A 20,611-nucleotide genomic window follows, 5' to 3' on the forward strand; every position below is an offset into this window, starting at 1 on the left:
ACGAACATGAAAGAAATTATTGCACTACTCGGTTGGAGATGTTAGCTTTAGTCACCTATGTTGACCATTTCCGTTATTACCTGCTTGGACGGCGGTTCTGCCTACGAACTGACCACCACTCGTTAACCTGGTTGATGTCCTTCAAGGAGCCCCAAGGGCAAGTGGCCCGCTGGCTGGAACGCCTGCAAGAATACGACTATACAATTGAGCACCGGCCGGGGAGACAGCATGGTAATGCAGACGCCTTGTCACGGCGACCAAGGCGTCATCATGGAGAGTGCCCATCGTGTGTTCCGTCAGCCCGACCCCAGGTAGCCGCTGTGGCAGGGTTGCCAACGGTTCATAAGCAGTGTGAGGGGAGGGATATATGGTCGACTGCAGCAGTGGCACAAGCACAAAGAGAAGACCCTGATATTGGCCCGGTGGTAGCGCAGTTGTCACAAGAGTGGAAGAAACCGACGACTGAGGAACTTCAGCCCATGAGTCGAACCACTCGGGCAGTATGGGCGCAACTTGACCTGTTGCAGCTGAAGGGAGGAGTGCTCTATCTTCAGTCGCCTACAGACACCTCTCCAACTAAGCAACGGATAGTTTTGCCACAAAGCCTGGTTAGGCCAGCGCTTACTGAAGTTCATGATGGTCCTGCAGGTGCCCATTTGGGGAGAATGAAGACCCTGAAGAAAATGAGTGCAAGATTTTGGAAGCCAGGCTTGACAAAGGACGTGCATCGGTACTGCGATGGTTGCCTTACCTGTGCCAAGTGCAAGTCTAGACCAAAGCCAAGAGCACCTCTGCAGCCATTGGCCACTGGAAATCCCATGCAAAGGATCCACATTGACATAGTTGGACCATTACCTCGGACACGAAGAGGAAATCGCTACATTTTAACCGTGCAGTGCAGTTTCACCAAGTGGGCTGAAGCGTTTGCAATTCCTAACCAACGTGCCACAACTTGTGCAAAGGTGCTTGTGAGGAACTGGATTTGCAGATTCGGTGTGCCCGACAGCATCCACAGTGATCAGGGGCGTAACTTTGAGTCGAAGGTTTTTGAAGAGATGTGCCACTTGCTAGAGATCAACAAAACGCGGTCAACTGCTTACCATCCAGAGGGCAACGGGCAAATTGAGAACCTACACAAGACCCTTAAGAGCATGTTGAAAGCTAAAGTTGGAGGTAAACCTCAGAGCTGGGATGAACACCTGGATTATTGCATGATGGCCTACCGGAGTAGCATCCATGCCTCCACAGGGCACACTCCATTTGAACTGATGTTCGGAAGAGAGATGAGGATACCCTTGGACGTGATGATGGGTGGGGTTAAGGACAGTGAGTGCTCGTACACTGAATTTGCTGCTAATCTACAGGAGGATTTAGAAGGTGCATACCGGGATGTACGGGAGAATCTGAAGGTTGCTCAGCGACGCCAGAAAGATGCTTACGACAAGGGAGTGAAGCACACGGTCTATCAACCTGGAGATTTAGTCCTGCGCTACACCCCACAGCTAAGGCCAGGTGAAGCAAGCAAGTTTCACCGACAGTGGGATGGTCCGTTCGAGATCGTATCACAAGTCACCGAAGTTACGTACTGTGTTAGAAAAGTTGCAGGACGTTCTAGGAGGTCCAAGGTAGTCCATTTCAACAACTTGAGGTTGTACCAGAGAAAACAGGAGAAGGCAGTGGGTGAAGTAGTTACTGGTGGTTTGGGCACTGCACCTGCAGTGGAGACTGTTGAAGAAGGACATGCACAGTCGATGCCGGGAGAAGAAGATGGGACAGTTGTTGGGGTAGCAATGAGTGCAGATGAAGAAGAGAGTGAGTTGTTGGAAGGTGATCCTGAACTGTCAAGCCAACGACCCGATACGCCAGAGATTAGTGGTTGTCAGTCGGATGACGTCCAGCCCAGCGGGGCGGAAAGGGATGTTAGAAGTGATCCTTCAGTGGAAGCGCCAGACACTAAGGGCGGTGGCCCCCTTGTAGATACCCTAGATGCTACAAGCAAACCAACTCAATCTGACCCACCTGACCTCAGTGGCGAGGAGGAAGGGAGTGAACATGAAGGTGAAGGACTGGAACCGGAGCCTACTCTCCAGAATCGAAGACCGGTGCGAGTGAGAAGACCCCCAGACCGTTATGGAGAATGGGTTATCAGTAGTCTACAGCAAATTGTAGATCGCTTACAAATGCTGGAGGACAAGCAGACCATGGAAAAAGATCGGATTAAGAAACTGAGACCGAAATTGTTAAAGAAGGCTCGAGCACTAAGAGGATATTGAGACTATGATTTGTTATGGACAGTTTTTTTTTGTATTAGTTTTCTTTCCTTTGCTTGTGAACTGGACTGGTTACTTTGACGCTGTTACACTTTCAAGTGTTGTCCGTGAATCCGGAGACTCACCCTTTTAATTAGAGAGGGGATAGTGTAGAGTAGAGGACATTTCGTGTCGTATTACATGATGTAAAACTAGGGCTAGGACCTCGTGGTCGAAAAAGAGTAAAGTTTGAGTAAACACGGTTGAGACTATTACGACGGCTCTTGCCTTGATTTATTACAAACACAAAGAGTGAAGCTCTTTTTACCGAATAATCTTAAACTTATTGGTTTATTTTGTATCCTCAATCCACCCGGCCAAACATTGGCAATATTCATAGTCGCGAAATGCATGTTAGGAAGTAAACCTATAAATTCGACACCTGATGGTCTTGTTTGTAGTTTATAGATACTAGCGTCACTTAAGTCATAAAATTCCTCAAATATTTTCCTGTACACATTATTTGTTGTATAAGGGCTCAATTTTGTCTCCAAATCTTTGACCATCTTCACAGTCGCCGCCGAATTATTTTTCGTTTTATCTGGCGAAATGTTTAATATTTTCTTTCTGTTCATATCCAGATCAACATTGTAAACAACTTCAGTCGGCTTAATATCAAATGCCGTATGATAATCATATGTCTTTTGGGGATCAATTGATGACACTTTTCCAAAAACACCATAAGCAATCATCCAATTATTTGTCCAATTTTTTGGGTAGACGTTGAGATCAATGCCCTCCTGAGGTATATTAACATAAAGATGCAGACTGTACAGATTTGCTACAGTTTTTTGAAAGTTTACAATTATTTTGATATAATACATATATGCAGTGCTCCCACTACTATTTGTGTACCGGTGAGAAAACTTTTGTACCGTCAAACCAGCAACTGATACCCCCGTTGACGTGGTTTTATCAATTGTAGCAACTGATTTATGCCATAATTTGTAATCTCAATTGAGGATTTCAATACAGAGAGTATAATCTTTATCCTTATCAAGTTGATAACAATTGATTCCCATTTTATAAGAGTATCCTCGTTGCTGATCTTTTATAATGGTTGTATAAAGAAATTTGTGGTTGTATTGATGGTAGTTACCATCTTGGGGCATTAAATTATCAATTTTAGTAATGTTAAAACTATCGATGCTATTCGGTTCCAAATCAGTCCATGCTAATTTATTAGTCATTAGGTACTTGAATTCATTATTGTAATGGCTGGGTTTAACAAAATACTTTCCCAAATACTGCTTATTAATGGCATCAGTGGCATCAGTTGCGTCGGCTAGACTGGTTATTTTTTTGTTTCCCATATTCAAATTGCCAGTCGTAATATTAGAGCCAGTTCTCTGTAAAAATTTATTTTTAGACCATCCTATAGTCGCAACTTCATGAGAACATTCATATCCACTCTGTACTATACCGACTAAATTAGCATTGTTAAGCTGGAATTGGTTAATCTGATTCTAGACCCAGGTGGGGTATACTTATTGAAGAATTCAAAGTCCACTGCATCACCATTTGCTGTTGCCGTTGCAAGATTAGTGATTTTATTATTAGACATGTTTAGTGGACCAGCCATAACTCCATTAGACTTATCCAGGAATTTATTTTCTGTGCATATTTTTGTAGCTGGTTGATTATTACCATTTGGTTGGGCTACATTGTATATCCTATTATTATTCATATCCAAATTGCCGGTCATTAATCCACCAGAAAGTGATAGTTTGGTGTCTAGTTGGTCTTTTCTTACAGCGTCAGTAAAACTAGTTCCTTCAGCCATACCTTTCAGTTGTTTACCTAACATATTATAATCCCCCCTTGATGTGAGACTAAGTCCAACACCTTTTGGTCCTTGATCACCTTTGGGTCCTTGAATACCCTGATCACCTTTGGGTCCTTGAATACCCTGATCACCTTTTGGACCTTGGTTACCCTGAGCACCAGCGGGGCCAGACGGGCCAGGCGGGCCAGGAGGTCCCTGAGGGCCAGTAATACCTCGTTTTCCTTTTGAGTATGATTGATCATAATTAGGTTGTTGATTAAATATTCCCATTTTATAATAGTATATTATTATTTATTTAGATATTTCCATAAAAGTTTCTCTTGACTGTTTTCATTGGTTTGTCAACATATAGGAATGAGTAGGGTTGTTTGGTGGCTTTAACATATTGATCCTTTGTTACATTCAACTCTCTAGAAATCATATTTCTCTCATTACTGCTAGGGAAATCATAAACAACATAATGACTGCAGTTCAGTCTGATATCTTTTGGAGTTTTATAAAATGATTGTGACAGGTAAATAACACTACAGTTCTTATGACGGCCTTGAATGAAGTAATCGATAAGCGGCTTTTGGTTCTTATCGCAAATGAAGTCATCAAATATTACAATTTTCTGGGCATCACTTTCCAGACTATTGACAGGTTTAATGTCATCATTATTGCAGTGCATTATGTCATATCCAACCCGGCTACTAATGTCATTCATTGTTTCTATCATGTGTCGATACTTTTCCTGTTCCAGATTTTTGCCATATAAATGGATCTGATCATAATAGACTAATGGTTTCATAAGGATGTGATAAAGTAATTAAGTTTGTTTTGCCTGACCCTGAATTGCCACATATTAGCATCTGGAAATTAGACTTGGGCATATACTTGTACAGCTGTTTGAAGTTTTTATTTTCATCTTCATTGAAATCATAATTTGGAATATCCATATAATATTATGTTAGATAATTCAAGATAAGTTAAGATAAGTTTTATATAACACAATAGTATAATGGATATTGAAAGATTTAAGAGACTCAGTATCCCTAAAATTGAAGCAGGAAAAATGACTGAAGTTGTTAGGGATGTTATAAAAGAAGTTGAAACTAGAGATCAAGATTTATATGAAAAGGTGGCTAAAGATCTAAAACCTCTAACGGAAAAGTTTGATAAGGAAATTGAGGAAATCAGTAAATTGAGAGAAGATGTTAATAAACAAGTTATCCCCTATGGTGAACAAGTTCAAAGATTAGCATTACCAGGCCCAAGTGGTGAGGTGGCCCCTAAGATGGTAGCTGATATGAATAAGGGATTTACACAAGAAGAATTGGCATTCATACAAAACCAGCAATTGCCATTACCGGCTGACATCTTTTTCAAAACCTTAAAAGAGCCAAATTATGCAACAAATTCTGGATAAATCCGGTGAAATAAATAAGGAATTAGGCCGGAAAAAAGCCCATTTGAGCACAACAAAAACTAACAGAAAGAAGAATAGGGATGAAATTGCCGAGTATACTGAAGGGATTGACATCATAAAAAATACAGACAACGAATTGGTATTGTAGAGGAAGGCACAAAAACACTGAAAACTGGTCAGGGTATTTATACACACAAAAAGAGGAATGCTGATAAGGTTAACCCACAAACTGGTGTTTATGGAAATGTAACAATTGACGTGCCCAAACTTTATGGCCAGCTCAAACTAATTTCTCATAAGGATGGTAAAAAAGTATATGATAAGCAAGTGGACTTTGATACCCTTGATCTGCTCACAAAGCGGTTCAATAGTAAAAAGAAGTATTCACCATTATCAAAAATGGTATTCGATGACCTGAACAGAATAAGTGATATTCCAATTCACCGAACCAGTAATAAGTACAAAAAAATCGGTTCAGAAGTTGTTTACTATAATAACCCAGTTGATCTATTGGACAGATTAGAATTGTTAGGTGGATCAATACTGGCTGGAAATAATGGTGTGAAAAATGAATTTTCCAAAATTGCTCACACACTAAACAAATTAGGTGTTCTAAATAACAACCAGCTTAATAGTCTATTGAAGGAGTATATAATGTAATCTAATAATATAAATGCAAGAAAGAGCACTTCATATATCATCTGTTAATAGACAGAAAATCGGACAGAATAAAGCAGAAGATTTCATAATCAAATTCGATCCAGTGTTAAAACTCCAAAATAACATGACACATGAAATAGCTCTGGATAAGGCCACTATGACTTACAGTTGGCACAATATTTCAGATCAGTATCACAATAATCAAATAAAATACTCAACCAATGGTGGCACATCATGGGAAACCGTCAAATATGTGGATGGAATGTACACTTACTCAGATCTAAATGACTATCTCCATCAGTACATGAAAAAGAAAGGCCATAAAACTACTGATGCAAAAGGGGATGATGTATACCATATTAACCTAACATTTGTGTTATCGACATACAAGATTCTCATTCAGATTGACAACAATTACCAACTGGATCTGAGAAACAGTAAATTTGGCGAGTTAATTGGATTTACAGAAAAGATTGTAAAGAAAACAGAATCTGGGGATGGTGATCTGCCTAATATCACAAATTCCATTGATATGATCCATATCAATACAGACGCCATTATGAATAGCATATTGAATGGTGTTAAAACTAATACGTTAGCTGTTATTCCAACTGACAATTTGACAAGAAGCTTTCCATTCACATTTGAACCCAGAAGACTATTGTTTAATGAAGTATCCAAACTAAATATTAGTCAAATGAGGTTTTACATTACAGACTCACTGGGGCGACCAATTGGACTAAATAACATTGACTGGTTTATGACATTGATATTGCGATCCAAACTAGTATAATATGTAACCTAATATTATACAATGAGACAATCAGAATTCAAGAAACGTTATGATGTTAAAACGGGGAGATATGTTAAGAAGCATATTTATGGAGAAGGTGTTACTGATGTTTTCAAAACGATCGGCAAAAAGTTGTTTGGAAGGACCATGAAAAAAGCTGCTAAAACAGCGACCAAGAAGGCTGTTCAGAAAACTGGTGAATATGCCGGTGAAAAAGCGGGCGATAAAATTATTCAGTTATTAAGCAAAAAGAATAAAAATACAGAAACACCAGTAGCAGCATCTCCGATAGAAAATCCACAAAAGGAGCTTACCGATTATGAGATTAATGAACGAATAAATCAATTATTGTCTGGAGGTCAGATGAGAAGATTTATGTAATCTGTTAATATAATGAAATCTTTTAGAGATCCAAAGTATGTTGAACGATATGAAGATGTTATTTTTGACCTAGAAACAGCACTAAATACAACTGTGGCCAATAATGCTCACCAAAAGAAAGATGGCTACAGGTTTGTTGTTGCCCGTAGGAAACGAGCAGATCTGTTTTTAGTCTGCTACAGATCTGTTGAAACATCTGCAGCAGATCTGCAGATAGTCTACAGATCATCTACAGATTATCTGCGAATTGTCTGCAGAATGTCTGCAGAATATCTGCAAAATGTCTGCAGAATGTCTGCAGAAATGATCTGCAATTTGTGCAGACGTTCTGCAGACGAAGGAGGTATGAATAGTAAGCACAATAACAGACGTACTGCACCAATCAAACACCTTTTATTTTTATCGTAAATACATAAAATATTCTCTCAAATTGCGCCGAAAAAGCTTAGGATAACCGTTAACTACAACTGAATACCTATCACTTTAGTAATAAAACAATGCAAACAACAAAATTAAAACGAGAGAACATTGAGAAGTCCCAGCTCGCGGGTATGAGAAACAAAATTAAATCACAACAATCTGGCCCGTAAACACACGTACAGTCGCAGTCACTTGCTTAAATTTCTTCAATGAATAACACATCAAAATGCTGACATTGAAATAACCGAGCTCAATAACAAAGAAGGATTTTTGTCGGCAGCTATAAGAGAGGAAACGCAACCGTTCAATCACATGAATGCGGTTCCTGTGCGACGGTTTGGTTTGTAACACGCAGCGCTATTTATTAGCCTATACTTCAAGTCGCTCACCTCTTCGTTTCCTCCATGATCCACGATGAGTTGCATTTCTTTATGAATGGAGCAATTCATTTGTTGTTCAGTTTTTGCTATGTTCCGGGTGATGGACTAAACGAATATACATAACTTGAGCAAATAATCTTTGATCAAGGCTCTTGCAACATAATGTTAATTCCTACGCAAGCGTCGTCTGTTTGCATTCATTGAGAGTCGCTTGAGGCACAGTTGATTTTTAACCCATACTTTTTCCATCTTCGCTCTATAAACGGCTAAAAACCTTTTTTTAACTTTTTGAATCCAAACTGAACGCAAATAACTTGCTTAGTTAGCGAGAAACCGATTGCATATTTCATTCAAGCAGAAAAACGGTCGCGAGGAAGATGAGTAATAGGATCTTCTAGTAAAGCGCGGACCAATTAGATTAAGTTCTGGAATGTCTCCAGGGAATTACCCGATCGCGTATCAGTCACGGAAGGTCTCCAAAGAATACATTTTTGAGATTTATTTTGAATTTACATGAATTTAAAACTCCATGTCCATAAGATGTTATTTTGAGTTAAGTTTAACTGTAATGAACGATGAGGCACATGGCGTTCTCTTAATGTTGCTGTGTAAAACTGGTAAGTACTCAGTCATGTTTTTTAAAAGAAACTGATTTACCGGCAGCATTCATGAATGTACTTTGAAAAGCTACATAAGTCTTGAGAGTGAATAAAATAAAATGAAGGTAAGGTAATTTTCCAACGCTTTTTATAATAATTGGATGAAGATTATGTTTAAATTTATTGACAAAGCAGCGGATGGACCCGACCGGAGAGACATTAGTTGCCTGTTTCGAATTGATAAACATGCGCACTAAATTAATTAAGACGGCTTACAGACTCTGCAGACTTCACAGATCACGTGCAGATCTGTTTTTCATCTGTTTCGCGTCTGCAGGAAAACATCTTTGCAGACGATGAAGGCAATGCGTCTGCTACAGACTGAAAACAGACTTTGGAGACGATAAAATGGTCTGTAGCTAGTCTGTTTTTCGTAAAACAGATCTGTTGCAGATCTGCTGCAGATCTGTTGGTTTCGTACGGGTGATAACACTGGAGAGGTTACACCATTTGACTGGTATAATGCCCGAATCAGTCTTGATTTTAAAGTAGTATTGCTGGCTAATGGTGGTAACATTGCAGTGGCAGATCATAATGGAATTGTAAACGGGTCGTATTCACTTTTGAAACATTTTGATATCAAGATCAATGATAAGAAAGTGTATGATTGTAATGACGCGAATTACGCGGTAAATATTAAGAACTTACTTGAGTACAGTCCATCTTACGCTGGAAAAACAGCGAGTAATGAGTTTTTCTATCTTGATACATCCAGAAATGCAGAAGAGCGGGAATTTGAAGTTAGTGGCACAAATTAGTTAGCTAAAAGGCGAACAGCTTACAATAAGGGTTTTGCCCTTCGGAAAGCACTCTTAGGTGTCTCAGCTAAAGTGAATACAGAAATACCACTGAACAGATACTCATTCTTTGAAATGTTAGAAGATGAGCTGTTACCTAATACAAGGGTTGAGATGAATTTTGAGATTGAGTCAGATGGTAATCTAATTTGGCAAGCCGGGGCTGATTGCAGAGTGGTTATCACCAGAATGCAATTGTATGTTCCGCGAATAACCTTTAACAGTGAAGGCCAATCATCCTATATGAGTCAGTATCTTAAAAATCACAAGTGGACTTATTTGAGAGAGAATATAGAAAAATCAAATAGTAGTATAGTCAGCAGAGAAGCGGGAATTTCAGAATCTCTTCTGGTATTTCGAAACCCCGACACGTGTTTGTATTCATAATCAATGATGCAAATATCGATACCCAGACAGCTAATCCATTCTTATACAACACATTCTCCGTCTCAACTGACCCAAGGACCTTATCCAATTGTCACCTGGAAGTCGGAAATGGTAACGAATACCCCGAAATACATTACACACCATCTACTGATATGACTAGAGTCTTCAGGGATGTTCTAAAATATGTCCACAAAAATAAGGAATATGGTGAAGGGTCATTACTCAATAAATCTAATTTCAGTACCCTATTTCCCTTCCTGTATTTCGACCTAACAAAACAGAAAATGGATATTAAGGACGGTACCACAAAACTGACATTTAAATATGAGCTATCTGGAACAACGGCAGCGGCCTACTCAATTTACGCATTAACATTATATGAGCAGGATGTTGAACTAATTCAAAAGGATGGTAAAATAATACTCAGATCGTAAATTATGTAACGTATATTATATACAAGTAATGACGAAATATATTCCTTATGGTGTGTCACTTAGTAAAGGACAATTGGAAAAGCTTTCGAGAGCTTATAATAATAATTCAGCAATAACTATCAGATTAGCCAGAAATGAGTTATCCGGTCCACACGAATTAATGCTCACAAAAACTCAGATCAATAAATTGAGAAAAGCAATGAGCCAGGGTACAGGATAGGATAACAAAATATCAAAAACACAAACCAGAAAAGCTGTTAGACAAGGTGGTAGTTTGTGGGGATCATTAATCAGTTTAGGAAGCAAGTTGCTACCTATGGCCATGCCATTAGCCAAAAAAGCTATCGCACCGCTGGCAACAGGAGCGTTATCAGGATTAGCCAGTTTAGGTGTGGATAAAATATTCGGAAAAGGTCAACGAGGAGGTTTTCCTATTCCACAGGATAAAATAGCACAATTGATTGCGTACAAACATTTACTATCCACAGGCCAGAAAAGGGATATTCTTAATGCTCTCCAAACTGGTAACGGATTAGTTATCAGACCGACGAAAACACAGCAGGGCGGGTTTTTAGGAACTCTATTAGCGAGTATAGGAGTCCCCCTGTTACTAAACGCATTAACGGGAAAAGGACTACAGGCCGATAGAACTGGTTCCGCTAATACAGTGCCAGTATATGTTCCCGATACAACTAATGGCCATGGAATGATAACCCCGTACCCTTACATGTCGCCACCTTTCTTTGGAACATGGGAAAACCCCACTGGTGCGGGAGTTAAAAAAAAAAGAAAGGGAAAGGGACTGCTGCTCGGAAAAAACAGCCCATTCAATTCAATCCCAATTCTAGAAACAATACTATAAAATTCATAAACAAACCGTTATCGAATATTGATCTGTTACAATGGGTCAAACAATTGGGAATAAAATATTTCAGGGGTGTATTTAGCCGTGATAATTTACCAAATAAAATACACAAATTGGAAACAGGAATAGTTAATTTAGATGATTCAATGGGCGGAGGCAGTCATTGGGTCTGTTATAGAAACGTGGATAAACAATTTTGTGAGTATTTTGATTCGTTTGGATTGATCATGCCCAATGAGATTAAAAATTATCTGAAAACAAGCGATAAAAAAATGGTGTACTCATCAGATGAAATACAAGAAAGGGACAGTGTTTTGTGTGGTTATTGGTGCCTATATTATCTCCTAGAGAGACAAAAAGGAAAACCATTATTAGACGTTATACGCAACCCCAAATTCAGTTCCACTAATCAAATGATAAATCACCAATTTCTGATAAACTATTTTATGTAACACTGTTATATAATGACTGAAAAGTTCTGTGTTTATTGCCAAGAAGTTACTCCACATTATGTAAATCAATATGGATCTTTCGAGTGCTGCAATTGTGAACCCCTGAGTGAGAGTGATTATGAGTCAGACAGCAGCCATGAAACTTATGTTCCAGATAGTGATTAGACAATAATTATATAACATAAATATATAAAATAATGGTGAAATCTTATTGTGTTAAACCGAAGAAGCAAACAGAATGTGTAGAACCTTCGGGTTATAAAACTGCCAAAAATGGTAGACTTATGTTTTGGTGCACTTGTGCTGAATGTGGAATAAAAAAGTTTAAGTTTGTCAAGAAGGGAAACTAGGTCAGCCTGTCCTAGGGGCAGGCGTAATAGACACAGTAGCTGGTACTGCTCTTGATGCGTTTGTACATCACGGGCTTCCTTGGATGGGTAAAAAGGCAGTTGAAATGGGAAGATATTACGGGTCAGAAGCATTACATGATAAAAAGTTACAGAAAAAAGCTACATAGATTATGCTCTAGATAAATTAAATCCAGTGATTCAGAATGTCGGTTCTCAAGCTCTTGACCAATTATCAACCAAAATACGACCAAAAAAGAATTAAAAAACAAACAGGAAAGATTTGGATGGAGGTGCTATAGATATCCACAAGCAGATTGGTAAATTACCAAAACCAGCAGGTGGATGGACTTTACCAGGGCATCGGTATACAGGCCCTTACAACGATCTCGAAAATCAAGTCAGATACAATCCAGAAACTGGTGAAAAATTAGAAATTTATGATCCGCCAACTGGGTCGACAGATGCTGTAGATTTGAGCAAATCTACAGCCATGCAACATGATTTCGATTATAGTGTTTGTAGTGATAACCGAAAGTGCAAAAATAAAGCTGACCGTAAAATGGTAAAATCATTAGACGCCATTCCCTATAATGAACGACAATGGGGTCACTGGTTAGCTAGAAATACTATAAACACAAAACAGAAACTCGGACTTGGTTTAAACTAGAAAAGCCGTCGGGTATTAGTTGGCAGCAACAATTAGCAGATGAACTAGATAAACATATAAAACGCAACTTTACTCGGCGGCGTGTTATTACAACCGGTATTGATAAAATTTGGTGCTCTGATCTGGTTGAAATGCAACAGTTCAGTAAATGGAACAAAGGTTACCGATATCTCCTGATGGTATTAGATCTGTTCTCCAAATATGGCTGGATTGTCCCATTGAAGGATAAGAAAGGGGAAACTGTCACAGAAGCATTCAAAACAATCTTCAAGGAGGGCCGCAAACCACAATATCTATGGACTGATAAGGGGAAAGAATATTATAACAAAAATATAAAAGAACTGTTGGAAAAGAATAATATAACACTATATTCAACCGAGAATGAGGAAAAACCTAGTGTGTGTGAAAGATGGAACCGTACAATTAAAACCAAAATGTGGAAGCAGTTTACTGTCCAGGGTAATACCGTATATTTAGACATATTACCAAAAATATTGGAGCAGTATAATAACACCAAACACAGTTCCATTAAAATGACACCTATAGAAGCTAGTAAGAAGAAGAATGAAAGTACCGTATATTACAATCTGTATGGTGATATGAAGCAATTGTCATCTAAACCCAAATTCAAGATTGGTGATAAAGTGAGGATAAGTAAGTACAAGAGAAAGGTATTCGATAAAGGGTACACACCTAACTGGACAGAAGAGATATTCCTGATCAATAAAATCCAATCCACAAACCCAATTACTTACAGATTAAAGGATCTCAATAATGAGGAAATACAAGGCAGCTTTTATGAACCAGAATTACTACCAGCAAAGCAGGACGTATTTCGCATTGAAAAGGTCATTCGGAGGGATTATAAGAAGAAGCAAGCTCTGGTAAAATGGTTTGGTTATAGTGACGACTTTAATTCTTGGATTACACTGAGTAGCCTGCAAGATTTATCTAATTAATAGTATATATGGACGATCATATAAGAAAGCTTGATACTAAAATCCAGAGTAAGGAAACCGAGCTTAATGCGCTATACACTAAAATCCAAAAATTGGAAGAAGAGATTGCGACATTACATCACAAGAAATTAATCTCCAAAAATCTGGAAACAGCTGAGATGTCATTAACAGGCGTCCTTAAAGCGATCTTTGAAACGGAGGAAGAGGAAGAGTAAGGATAACCATAAAATACGCCAAATTAGCTGGTACCCTGTTTCGGGGAGTAAGGTCCAGAACCCCAAATGCTGCCCCGTCGTCTGGACGGGTCAGGTTCAAAAAGCTGGCGTGGACGTTTCGCCCCCTCAGGTCTAATGTGCTGAAACGGCACCTCAGGCCTAGCATACTTTTTAATCTATCATATTTACCATTTTATTGGCCTATATGATAGTAATATTTATGTAATCTATATATATGGTAAATATGATTGAAAAAAAGTTTGCTAATGAAGATTTAGAAATTGAGCTGACATCATATATTGATGATAAGCAAAATGTTTGGTTCCGAGGAAAAGATGTTGCTATTATTCTCGGTTATAGTGACACTGATCAGGCTATTAGAAAAAATGTATCTAAGAACCATAAAATGATCCATCTTGTATATCCCCAAATGTTGACCCGTCGTCTGGACGGGTCAACAAAATGTTGGGGTGGTGAAACGCCACCTCAACAAAATGACACTAGAGGGAAATGGTACACATTCATTGACGAGGCCGGTTTTTACGAACTTGTTGTGTTTAGTTCCAAATTAGAAGCTGCAAAAAAATTCCGCGATTGGGTATTTACTACAGTCCTCCCATCTTTCCGCAAATATGGCCAATACAAACTATTTGATAGCCCCTGGAATAAGATGATCATGATTGGCAATGAGACTGACCTCCATTACAAAGTAGTGGACCTCATAAGAAGATATTATCCAGATTCCATATTAGTAGCCGGTCTGGGAGAAAATCAAGATACTGAAAATAAGAGACTAGATTCGTATAAGAAAGGATATATGAGAGAACAGCCTGATCTAATGGTACTCGATTATCACAAAGAATATAAAGGCCTCTGTATTGAATTCAAATCACCAACTAATAATTATCGTGTGAGCAAAGCACAATACGAGTTGATGAATAAATACAGCAACAATGGCTATAAATTTATCCTGAGTAACGACTATGATGAAATCTGTATAGAAGTACATGATTATATGAAAGGCATTAGGTTGCCGTGTAAATATTGTGTCAAACACTTCCATAATAAGAATACACTAGAAACCCATTACAGAGTCATTCACAGATTATCTAATTAATTAGTATATGAATGCTGACCAATTATTGGACAACTATAATGAACTCCAAAAGATAGAATTACGAAAAAATCTGAATACATATACGCTCAAAGAGCTCAAGAAAGAAATCATCAAAATGAAAGCCGACAAGTTTGCTGTTACAAAAATGAAAAGACGGCAGATTATTGAATTAATTGTACAGTATCATTATCTTTTCCCACATCTATTGACAAAACGAGGTTCCAAAGGTACCAAACGAATTACAAAGAAAAAGCCGGCAACAAAACTTCCACAATTAACTTATAAACCAACACAACAACAATTACCACCCATAACATTAAAACATATTGAAAATGTCAATAAACTGTTGTCTAAAAAGGGCCCTACTAACTAATTGTTTGACTAACCAACTAGACCAACTAATCGACCGGTCATGTCTACTTCTTAATTAATTTACACTATTTTCTCTTACAAAACTTAACATTATTTTGATCAGATCATTTGATATTTTTTTGCGCAACTGTAATTTCCTCTTAAACGCCTCTATAGATTTTTTCAGTTAACAGTATTGTTTTGGGTTATTTATTAATTTTTTCTTCATTACTATTAAATATATCAAGTTTTTTAGTAAATTATTTTTTCTTCATTCTTCTACTATTTATAAGTAATTCATTTGCAATTTTATTAAGTTCTTCAAATTCAAAATCTGGATCGGGCTCAACTGGTTCAATCCGGTTTAATCGATCTCGTTTATCTTTTTCCTCGAAATATTCATCTCTTTGGCGCTCTAATTCTTCCTCTTTTTTCAAAATTTCTTCAATATCTGAATCCGGGTCATCAGTTATTTCAACTGGTTTCAACCGATTTAATCGCTCAATTAATTCATCATTTTCGTCATCCATTTCGCTCCATTTTTTATCATTTTGGCGATCTTGCTTAATTTTCTCGATTCGTGTAATTAATTTATTATATTCCTCGTCATTGTACTCCTCACTCGCTTCCTCCTCTGGCTTAGCAGACAAACTGCCATGTGACTTAACAAATTTACTATATTTTTTTATTGTTTTTGCGGTATTTTTAAAATGGTTATATAGATTTTCCTCATCTAAGCCGTCTTTTTCAATTTGTTTACATAGCTGAACATTAGATTCTACCAGAATATCACAAAGGTTAAGAACTGCGTCAATTGCATTCATACTCATATACTATATTATATCGCCTTTTCTTTAAGTACCTTTCGTTTTGTCCAATTAATTAGCAAAAACAACCAGTCCAAACCGGTCTCAAAAATGCTGACATCAGCAAAATCCCAAGGTCAAATCCAGAATATGGAAATGCGCCGGTACCCCCATGTACTATACTACTGAAAAATCTGTCAACACCACTGAAAAGAGCGCCTTAAAATTAGTAAAATTGCCTAGTTTGAAAGGGATTTGTTGAAAATATAGTTCCTGAAAGTCGCGAAGTTTTACAGACGTTTGCATGATGGGGAGCATATACAAACGTCTGTAAATTTTCGCAACTTTGCGGAGTGATATCTTCGCTCGCTGAAGACGTATCACCTTCAAATTTGGCAGTTTTACTAATATTAAGACGCTCTTTCCAGTAGTGTCCACAGATTTTCCCTAATTTGTCCATATCAAAAGTTGAAGAAACCGTGAAAAGGGCTATTGTGTTATTACTGAGAACTACCTTACAACTACCGTTTTTCTTTTTGTTTACTTTTATGACTTGAGGCTGAACCGGCACTTCTGATCTGTAGTACCGGTACCTCGCTCTGACATTTGGTAAATTTCTGTCATCCTTCTTTCGAAGAGGTCCTCAGTGTGACTATAGCTCTACCCAACAGCTCTACGTCGTTTTTTCGCTCTCTTTTGGGAGAGCGCGTTAATAAGACAAACAAACAAACAAACAAAAACTGAATGAAATTGAAAAGAGATTCAAATGTTTTAAAAAGTTGTTTACAAAAGGGCAAGTGATGCACGCGCACTGTCATAAAACTTTAAACCGCTAATTCCAAAGAAAATCCCAATTCCACTTCCCCTAGTTATTTCTTGTAAAAATATCTTCTCGTTCGTTGGAATGTAATGATTAATACCAAAAATAGTTAATCGTCCCCAGAAGTTCAAAGTCCACTTAACAAGAGAAAAAACATGCTTGTGGTTATAAAGGTTTCAGGAGAATGAAATAACAAATTAGATATTACATTTTCCCAACTACAACAGGTGGCAGTTGTAGGTGATTCACCCGAAAACCGCGTTGGTCTTGGCTCTCTCAGTGGCAAGCTAACTATCAGTAAGCTTATTGTACACTAAAATGCTATATTTTCTTTCCCCATTATGTTCACATTTCTTAAAATAGTTTCTTTCAGCTTCTAAAATTTTTACTATCTTCAACGATGTACTAAAAAAAACAAGAATTCATATGCAACCTGTACAGAGTCGAATTCAGTTCCTCACAGCAGAAACCATGGGACCGAGAAAGAAAGCAGTGTGGAAAGGTGGCTGTAATTAGAGGGTTTTTTAGTAAAATTTTAAAAACAATTTTACAGGCGAAGTTTGTCCTAGGAGTTTCAGAACTGATCGAGAGGGCTCACTTCGAAAATTGTAATAACAAATTACATTAAATAGTACTTTTTTAAATAGTAGAAGTGGAACTTCCATATTTAGGTATCTCTGTGACTAAATCGTGATTTTGCTCCAGCAACAGTAACGGCTATCCAAATAGAAAAACAAGACCATCTGTTAGGGAAAATGCGAGCAGCAGAGAAGTGCAGATTAGTTCTAGGAGTAGAATTAAGTGGACATTCAAAAAAAAAAAATTGCCAAACTGTTTCATTATGGGAACCACAAAAACAAGCGAGGAATTCTTGACAACCTATTTTAAAAAGATAGTAGTTCGGCTGGCAACAGAAAATAATTTTAAGTTCTGCAGTTATTTAGTTTTAAGATCTTTTTCTTTCAGTAATTCCTTCTTATTCGATTGACTGGCCAAGAAATGCCCAGTTGCTAAATTAACTGCCTTTCTACCTAGCTGGGAAATATCTATTACTCTTACACTGCCCCAAACTGCTATACAAAACACTAATCTCGATGGCTAACGACCAAAAGAAACCTTGGCTTTCGTATAGATCGCGCATCTCATTGTGTACTATTGATTCATTCAAGGTTCAACGTTCCCGGATATAGATCAGCTAGTGGAGGCTCTAAAGGCAAAACAAATTGATGCACTCTTGGTGGACATGTATACTCCATTTAAAAGGAAGGATTTATTTAATGGCTCCTGGTTTGAAGTTGCTGAACTCTTTGAAACGAAAATCTCTCAAGGCCTTATTTTACAAGATAGCTCGATGGATTTGGCGGACGAGTTGTCAAAAATGATCCTCGCCAAAAATGTGCAGACGAACTATCTCCTGCAAGGAAACCAAGATCAAGAAGATGACTCTAATGAGATAATGGCATTCCACAGACTTGTCTTATAAGGACTTATAAGAAATATAAAGTTATTTTGATTCTTCACTTCAATAAGACTTCGTCGTATCTTAAGGAGCTTTATTTATCTCTACACAGGAAGCAGATACTGCCGAGGAGCAGGTGGCATTCTTTGATCCCAGTAGCCCACACTTTACAAGCACCTTTTTCATTATCTTAGCTGCTCTTGGTGTGCTCTTCTGCCTTGGAGTTTTGTACCACATGACATGCTACAACAGAACAAGATTTGGAGGCGCGGGAAGTAAGTTAAGAATAGTTATTGCTTTGCGCATTTGCTAAGCTGAAGCTTGCATATACAGTAGCACCTCGATAACCTGAACTCGGGTAACTTGAACTCCCCGCTAACTCGAACTAACCTTCCTATCCCTTGATCAAAATTTCATTGAAATTTACCCCGATAACTCGAGTTCCCCGCTAACTCGAAATGTTTTTCGTTTCCCTTCAGAGTTCGAATTACCGGGGTCCTACTGTACTATAAGGCTTCAGGTCTGTCTTATTGCTTACTAAAGATGAGACGTTCCGTTTAGGCGCAATATTTGAACAGGCCCTCGTAAACGGCAGCGGAGAGAATGGCAGGTAGACAACTAGTGCGTGTTACATTTCCACACCCAGTTTCTAATTTTTTATATTTGGTATCACGTTTACAGGAATCAGACCAGACGTTCCTGACAATGAAGAAATCCAAGATGGCAGCGATACTATGGAGAAAGCGGCAGAGGACTTCTACGAGTCATTTATGAAAACGTACAAAGAGTTAAGACAAAAATGCAAGAATGAGTTGATACAGCTGGCAAAAATGAAGCATAAGGGAATTTACAATTTTAATTTTGGGGAATCTCAAGCATAAATCTTACCAGAATAATATAGTCAGCGGCAATATCGTGTCCGATACAACAGACACTTCTGTCAGATGTGCATATTAACATCGCACTGTAAAACATTCTTTCCAAACAACAAAACTAAAGTTCGTGACTATTCTACTTTCAATGCAAACTTTTTTATTGACGACTTGCAGAATATTAATTGGAATAATATTTGCAAACATACCGATGCCAATCAATCGTTCTCCAGGTTTTACAAATGCGTCAACAAGATAATTAACAAACAAGCCCCTTTAAGAGGTATACCCAATCGTAAACAAAAATTCCTTACTAAACCATGGCTGACTGCGGGTTTAAGAAAATCAATCAGGGTAAAGAGTAACCTCTTCTATACCTCAGACTGGGACAAATACAAATTTTACCGAAATAAAATCATCTCTCTCACGAGATTAAGTAAAGCGAACTACTATCAAAGTTTCTTTGATCTCAACATATGCAATATGCGTCAAACTTGGAAAGGAATTAACGAGCTAATTGGAAACTGTAAAAAGAAAAACAAGCGCAGTTCAACTAACTCTATTCGCCCAAACCCGAATGAGGTTCCAACTAGTGGCCCGAAGGAAATAAGCAATATTCTTAACCAGGAGCCCATCAAATGGAGCCTCCATCTCCATTAATTTCTTGAGTCAACCCTTTCCCGAGTAGATTTATAAATAGAACGGCTTGTTTCCCGCGAAAAGTGTCATATTTCCGTAAGTCTCGTATGTCACGGTGAAAAAATAAAATTGGATGAAGTCGAACTCAGAAGCCCGTCCTTCGACCGTTTTCCTTTTTTACTTTACGTCCATTTTTATAATTTTACAGCCGCTGGGATCTGGGTATCATGAAATAACAGTTAATGAATTACCCGACTGAGACTGAGCATGAAGCGATGGGACAAAGGCTGCGAACTTAGGATCAGGGAAAGGTTATCTTTGTGAGTATTTCTTTTTTTTTTTTGCACCTAGAAAAGAGTCGACGATTAAGCGTTCTGTGGACGGTTTGGAACTTTTCGATGATCAGCGCCGTAAAAGTGCCAGGATCATTTGATTTTTGTCATCACCGTGGAGTGGATTTCGCCAGTTAAGCACCGAGTACAAAAGCGATGACCTAAGTAGCAACTAACGAGGAATGCTTCAGTTCCGAAATTTGAGAAATTGCAGTCTTCCTTTACAACTGACTTGTATCACCATGAGAGTTGCCTGATAAAACTGACACTTGAAAAGTTGAACAGAAGACAAT

The 20,611-nt window shown here is 38.1% G+C and overlaps 1 long non-coding RNA gene across 1 annotated transcript in view; it reads left to right on the forward strand.

Moving 5' to 3' along the window:
• The window catches only part of LOC140921200 (uncharacterized), a 37,526-nt gene extending 19,243 nt beyond the window's left edge, over window positions 1-18,283 (forward strand). Inside the window, exons 2-3 of the long non-coding RNA XR_012163999.1 lie at window positions 17,244-17,313; window positions 18,186-18,283. This is a non-coding gene — a long non-coding RNA (uncharacterized lncRNA). The remainder of the gene's footprint in view (window positions 1-17,243; window positions 17,314-18,185) is intronic.
• Window positions 18,284-20,611: the final 2,328 nt, after the last annotated feature.

This window comes from Porites lutea, chromosome 12, assembly GCF_958299795.1.
Source record: "Porites lutea chromosome 12, jaPorLute2.1, whole genome shotgun sequence".
NCBI lineage: Eukaryota > Metazoa > Cnidaria > Anthozoa > Scleractinia > Poritidae > Porites > Porites lutea.